Genomic DNA, 7,500 nt, shown 5'->3' with positions numbered 1-7,500 from the left:
TTAGAACAATCAGTTTACACAGATAGCTCCTGATTGGAGGCGATGGGCAATATGGCAGCATGTAATCCATCTTCGGGCTCCTGTCACATTAACTTCAGCAGTGTGAAAAGATCAGGTGGGGTAAGCAGGGATCCTGCCCAATCGGAACACCAAAATTAATGAGAAGAGCATTGCTCTGTGATCAACCTTTTAATTAGCAAGACCAGAAACAGAGGGCATGAGAAAGCAGTACCTCAGCCGCACAGTGCCAGGCACAGTTCTGAAGGGGGGGAGGAAGAAACCTGTGGTTCTTGCCCGCCCCCTGCTGTGTGTAGGCATTGATTCTGCTCCAGAGCTCATTTACAGACTGTAAGAAATAACCCCTCCTTTCCAAAGTCACGCCACAAATACAGTCAATGTATTAATAATCTATGAACTGTAATTCTATTAGGAATCATTTAGGATTTTGAGTGCCAGTACTTTCTTTGGTGTTGTACTCTGGGTTTTACATTTTGATTAAAACAAAACCAAACAAACAAAATTAATAACCATAGAAATTAAATTCTGTACAGTTCTCCTGTCACCCCTACCTTATTCCTTCATTGTGGGGTTTTACCTTCAAGTAACACAGGGTTTTTTGGTGTGGAGTGTTCTGTCACTTTGAGTTATTTAAAAGAGGAGCAAACTCCAGGCAGCAAGCCGTGGCGTATTGAAATTGTGTTCCTTTCCAGGTTCTGTTTATTAGGGAATTTTCTGTTTTGTTTATATATTTCTTGTGCCATTGGCTTCTCAGTGTTGGCACTGTGTTATTTCAATTTATGTAATTGAGAATTGAATATCAATCAAGTATGATGTTTATGGAAAGGAGGAAGGGGATATAAAAATCATGAACTTAAAGCCTGATTCATTCATTTAAAGCTCAGTTATACTAATGTTGCAACCTTGCTAATTATCCTTATAATAGAAAAATTGTGTGGTACAATGGAAGGCATTAATGAGAGAAAGTTTTAGCAAATGAGTTTTTTTTTAATTTTATTTTATGTCTGTGAGTGTTTTCCTGCATGTATATGTGTGCTTGGTACCCTTGAAGGTTAGAAGGGTGTGATGGATCCCCTGGAACTGGAGTTACGGATGGTTGTGAGCCACCATGTGGGTGCTAGGAACCAAACCGAAGGCCTGTGAAAGAGCAGCAGTGTTCTTAGACCACTAAGCTGTCTCTCCAACCTCAGCATGTGCTTTTTATGTCTTTCTAGAAAGTTTTAACTTTGGAAAAGTATATAACATCACATTTCACGTTCCAGTCTTTGTCTCCATCCTTTAAACATGGTGACTTACTGTAAAAGGAAGCAATTTAGTACATGCTATTTGGTGGATCCAAATAGTAGAAAATAAGCTTTATTTCTTGTTATGAACAGTTCGTTGGCTTAGACATTACTAAATGGATTAATACAATTTGGTTATCATGTACCTATCTGAGGTTAGAATTTGTGGGAAAATGTCTAAACTATATTATGAAATATTTATATTATGTAGAAAACAATCTTTTTCATCATAGTTAATAGGACTTATTTAATCATTCATAACTAATATTGATTATACTTAACATAGTTTATTTGTATAACTCTCTAGGCCTGTTGCTATATTGTAAACTTTATACACTTAAGACCCTAGTATTATGCTGTCTTGCAAAACACAAAAGTGATTTTTGTCTGATTTCCCTGTTCTCTTCAGAAAGCCTTGATACTGTCAGAACAAAACTTTAATTACCAGTGAGTCTTGCCTGAAATTTGTATAAATCAGTTTTAGGGTCAATGACATGATACCAGATAGTGTCCAGCAGTCCCCCAATATATACTTCAACATATTGATGCAGTTGTTCATATTAGTATATTTTGAACAATGTGAATATGAACAAAATTCATATTAAAGCCCACTCTGTTCCTGAATGTGGAAAAGATATTTTTATTCTTAAAGCTATTATGGGTCCTGGTGGATGTTGGCAGGTGTAAACATTCTCTTTTTCTGTGTGTTTGACAGTTTCAGAAGCCTGGGTTCATAAGCTCTCCATGAATAAATATATTCTTAGTCACATGGTGTAAAATTATCACTTACAAAGATTGTGGAACCTGAACCCTTCTTTTGAACCTTTTGTTGTACCCATGAGCTCAGGATCCATACATGTAAAATTTTATTCTCGTGTTGTGACCTCAGCTTGCAAATGCTTGCCCAGTGTGTGACAGGTTTCACTAAGAATTTACTGGTGATGTCTGGAGTTCATCTGCCCTGTGACTGCCAACACATCCTGTTGGGAGGTTCCTTTCCAGAGAGAATGTCTTAGGATCGCTGCTAGGGTTCTGTCTTGCAGGGTTTTATTGTTTAATGCTAGTAATTTCTTAAGTGCACAGCTCTAGGTAAGTAATTCCCTTTGCCTTCTAGAACAGCAAAGTACCACATTGCCTTAAACTCTGCTCACTTCAGCATAGGTCATGGGGCTTAGCTTTGAGAAACTGTCATTAGGCCTTTGGAACTCAGCCAATACATGCTTGTTTCAAGTGCTTACTTGTGAAATATTTGAACCTGTGAGGCAATCATAATTCTAAATTCACACACACAAAGCAAATCCCTTCATTCCTATATTAAATTGGGATTCTGTTTTGATACAGTCTGTCTGTATGGCCCAGCCTAACCTGGAACTCAGAATCCTTCCTTCACTTCCTGAGTACAGATACCACATGTGCACCACACACCTAGCACCAGGTAAACATGTTAAATGTCCAGTTTGTTTCTTAGGTGCTTTCAGATGGAAGAACCCCATCCCCCATCCCAGGCACTAGCGATCTAACACAGGACTTAGTATATGCTAGGCAAATGTGCAGTCCCAAAGATGCTTTTTTTTTTTTTAATTCAAGTTTTCTACTCAAAAGTTGGAGGAAAAGCAAATACTATGTTAATCTGTGTTTGGTCTCTGCACCCTCTGGCTGTGTGTTTGGTCTCTGCACTGTGGACTGTAGCACTAACTCTGTGTTGCCAGTTTTAAATGCAATGTTGAGATGAATTGTTACCCCTTTTTAAACCCTGAAGCTCAGAGGAGTTGAAAACCTACCCCCATCTTTAAGTTATGGAATCGAAGTTTGAATTGAGAGCTCTCTGACCTCAAAATCCTTGCTCACTAGAATGCCTTTCAGTAGTATTTTGAGTCCCTATGTGCTCTCCAGCCACTCTGCTTCCCCTTCTTACGGTTTTTGTCCTTTTGACTTCTAGCCTTCCTGCCACCTAAACCAATTATTACCTACTATATATCTGTATTTAGAAAATTAAACACTTCCAGGTTACCCATTCAGTAATTCTCTGTAGTATTGGCTGCTTTTTCAGTAATAATAATCATTTTCCTGACAAACCTAGGATGTGGGACTTTAAAGCTGAAAGGGTCTTAGGTGACTTCATATCATGCTTTTCTACATAGAAAGTGCTGGGGGGGGGGATATTATAAACAAATGGTTCAAGTTGATGGCTCATATTTTAGTAATTGTTTTAAACGTTGTTCTGGGGACTAGAGAGATGGCACAGTGATTAGAAGCACTTGTTCTTGCAGAGGACACAGGTTGAATTCCCAGCATCCCTATGATGAATCATACTCCAGTTCCAAGGGATCTGATGCTCTCTTCTGACCTCCGATGGCATCAGACATGCACGTGGTGCACAGACAGGCTTGAAAGCATCACAGTATATAAACATAAAATCTGCTTTAAGTTGTCCTGGAATACAACTCTTTAAAGTATAAGCATCCATTGTCAGTCTTTTTAAACCAAAAACTATTTCCTCACTTAAACTTAATTATTAATTTTGACAGTTAAAAGCATTGCCTCCTGGGCTGGCAAGATGGCTCACCAACTAAAGGTGCTTGCTGCCAAACCTGACAACTTGAGCCAGGTATCCGTGACTCACATGGGAAAGGGAGTACTGAGTCTTGTAAGCTGTCTTCTGGCTTCACATGCAGGCTATGGCGTATTCACACATGGATGTGTATGTGCACGCTTATGTACACTAAATAAGTTCACTTTTTAAAAAGACCAAAGAACATTGCCCTTTAAGGCTTCAAAGCCCTGGTTTTTCTGTCATCATTTTAGTAAATACTTTTGTTTCTATTCATGCTCTGGATTGTGAAAGTTGCTGAACATGTACATGTGGTCAGGGTGTCAGAATTTAATTGGACTTTGAAATCCTCTACCTCAAAGAGGAGGGTGGAGTAAAGATAAACGGTTAAAGAGGCCATGAAAACCAAAATGTCAGTCTGTAGTTGTGACTGAGCATCCATCCTCTGGGACAGGATAGACATTTTCAGTGGGTAATTGTGACATGGATTTCCTGCACAGATTTAAAAAGCATGTAAGAAGTTCTTGCTCACAGAGAACTAAGATGATGAGCACAGGGATGCTAAAGTATTTCTTGAAGATGGAACATAAATTTAACCATGTTATGTCCTTCAAATATCAATTCAGATTTAAGCCACATTTTCTAGAAATATCTATGACTGTAAGAAATTTAATTATCCTTTTTTCTCTTAGACATGCAAGGGAGCCAGAAGGGGAATATGGAGAGAAAGCCATGTTTGAGAAGTGACGGTTCCTCCAGTGTTAACTATGGAGTCTGTAGCGTGACTCTGTAATGGAGTATCATGGCAGGGGGTATAACACTGTAAATAAGATGGATGTGCCACTTGTGGGTTAACGGGCAACCCAAGGAGTAGCTGTATTTATATCTGCATGAGGTCATTTCGTTTTGTATTTTTTCTTACTCTTGTGTTTGGACTTATTATAAACCTGATAGTTTAATTATAGAACTTCAAAAAAAAATATCAGTTTCCTTGCTCTTACTGGCATTACCCATCATGCCCCTTCCTCCTCCACCTTTTTGTTTGGTTTTTTTCTTATGCAAGGTCTCACTCTGTAACCCAGGCTAGCCTAGATCTTAATGTGCCTGACTCCACCTCTAGGGTGCAAGATTGCTTTGCCATTCATCCTGTGACACTGGAGTGTTCTGGGGGTAATTGTTGACTGCAAATTTAATGCCAATATTAGGTGCTTTGAAACTGCAAATGTTTGAGACTCAGACCGTTAGCTTCTCCCTGCTTTGACTCATTTGAAAATGTATGAGTTATTTCATTTATGTAAGTAGCCTATCGTTTATTAGTTTAGTTTAGTTTTTTAAACAAAGTCTCACTCTGTAGCCCAGGCTGGCTTGGAATTGTTTTGTAGTTCAGGCTGGACTCAAAGAATGTACCTCTCTCAGCCTCCTGAGTGCTGGGTTTCCAAACGTGAGCCACTATGCCTGGCTTCACATATGTTACTTTAAGAAGGCTGATTCTATGTAAGACAAACTATTTAGCATATGTAGGATTATTTTTCAATTGTGCAAAGTAGAGACTTGCGTTATTTTTTGTTTGATTGACTTAAAGTAAAATGTCATGAAATTTTTTATGTTTACTCTGTGTGTTTGCACAGAAGTTATGTTCAAGCATGCATGTGCATTCTTGTGTGTAGAAGTCAAACTTAGAAAGTGGGTGCTCTCCTTCCACTCTATGGGCCCTGGAACCACACTTGGTTCATGATGCTTAGCAGCAAGTGCCTTCTCCCGCTAAGCCAGCATGCCATCCTGAAATACATGTTTTCTGAAATTCATGTTTAAAGAACTAAATTGGATAACCCTTTTGCACTGTTTATTGAACATATAATGGATCACACTCTTAGCTAAGACTTATATATACCTCCTTATCCCCATCGTACATCTTGGGTTACTTTAACTCTAATCAGGAACATAAGGTACCACAAAACTTGGATTTGAATTCAGACCATCTAACTACGTGGCCCTGTGCTTTCAACCACTGTTTATACATTTTAATGCAGAGAAAATTAGAGTAGATGCCGTAAATAAAAAGATGATCAAAACAGTTGCCTGTGGTACCGGTTAAATGCTCAGTAACTAGTAAAACAAAAACTAGGCTTTGAAAACCACAGCAGTATGTGAACTGGTCTTATGAAATCACAGTACAGAAATACAGCTTAGGTTTCTTAATTCGCTTGCACTCACTCAGTGTTTTTCTTTTCAGCATTCTGTATCGGATGATAAAAATTTTAAATCCCTCAATTAGCAACCACGGAAAACCACAAGTGTTTATTGAACCTTGTAATCTCCTCTTGTTGTCGGTTAGGATTTTCTTTCAGGCTTTGATTGTGTGTAATAAAACTGTTGCTTAATTAATGCCAGGGTTCTGAATCCTTTGGTTGCCACAAAAGAGAGTGAAATGGCTAAACCAAGAAGCAACATCCAATAGCTTTTCTGTCATGTTAATTTAGACCTGTCATTCTTGTTCTAGTTCATGATCTACAGCTCCCAACAGATAGCAGGTGAACTGGAAGCAAAGCTGTCGTGAGTGAACCCTGTCTGAGGAAGAGGCAGTGCATGACTGGGGCTCTCAGTAGGTTAATGAAGAACTGTTTTCAGATGACATTTCACTCCTAGTTTGAGCTGCCCTTGGAATGAGTATGACCAAACTAAGGTGTCAAATTGACATCTTGGCCTTATGGAATGTGCAAGAAAGACTGGTGTCTACCATATAGTGTCTTTATAGTGTCTTGATGGGGTATGTGGGTCCATAACCAGAACATGACTGCTATTCATCTTTTCAAATAATAAAAATAAAATGATGAAGATGTGTTTGCAAATAGCTAACCTTCCTTTAATTACAAATATGCTATTCCCTTTTACACACACACACACACACACACACACACACACCTCTTCTTCCCTTTAATTTCCTCCCTTCCTCCCCGCCTTGACCAGATAGTCACACTGTATAGCTCTGATTAGTCTGTAAATTTGCCAGTTTCCTGCCTCAGTCTCCTAAGTGCTGGGATTAGATACAGGCTTGTGCCACTACATTAGCTTTAGTTATTTACTTTTAAAAGGGATTCATATGCTTAAAAAAAAAAAAAGAAAAGAAAAGAAAAAAAAAGAAATTAAAGGGCTAAGGTGACTCCTTGGGTCAAGAACTTGCCACTCAAGCACAGTGACTGAAATTAAGATCCTCGAGACCCACATAAAGTCCAGGTATGTGTGAGGGCCACCTGTAGTGTGCTAGGAAACTGAGATGGAATATTGGCGCTAGCTAGCTTTACTAGTTAAATGGGTAAGCTCTGGGTTCAAATGCTAGAGAAAGACACCCATCAACGTTCTGGTCTCCAGTTCCATGTACTCAAGTCCTCACACTCGTACACGTGCAGGGAGGCTGGTGAGATGGTGCAGCAGGCCAAGGTATTAATACAACATCTAATGACCTAAGTCAGGTCCTCAGTTCCCACACTGCAAGAGAGAACTGGCTTCCACAGGTGGTTTTCTGACCTCCAAATATGCCCCCTACCAGATAGATAGATAGACAGATAGACAGATAGACAGATAGACAGATAGACAGATAGACAGATAGACAGATAGACAGATAGACAGATAGACAGATAGACAGATAGA

At 39.1% G+C, this 7,500-nt stretch overlaps 1 protein-coding gene across 12 annotated transcripts in view; it reads left to right on the top strand.

The window, feature by feature from the left end:
• Nucleotides 1-7,500, top strand: part of Btrc (beta-transducin repeat containing E3 ubiquitin protein ligase) — a 174,831-nt gene that overhangs the window by 120,117 nt on the left and 47,214 nt on the right. The gene's annotated exons all lie outside the window — the stretch shown is intronic.

The sequence above is a fragment of the Alexandromys fortis genome, unplaced genomic scaffold (assembly GCF_014885135.2).
Source record: "Alexandromys fortis isolate MF-2015 unplaced genomic scaffold, M_Fortis_MF-2015_v1.1 scaffold_16, whole genome shotgun sequence".
NCBI classification, from domain to species: domain Eukaryota; kingdom Metazoa; phylum Chordata; class Mammalia; order Rodentia; family Cricetidae; genus Alexandromys; species Alexandromys fortis.
The sequence above is the reverse complement of the archived record's forward strand: the minus strand, read 5'-3'. Positions and strand labels throughout refer to the sequence as shown.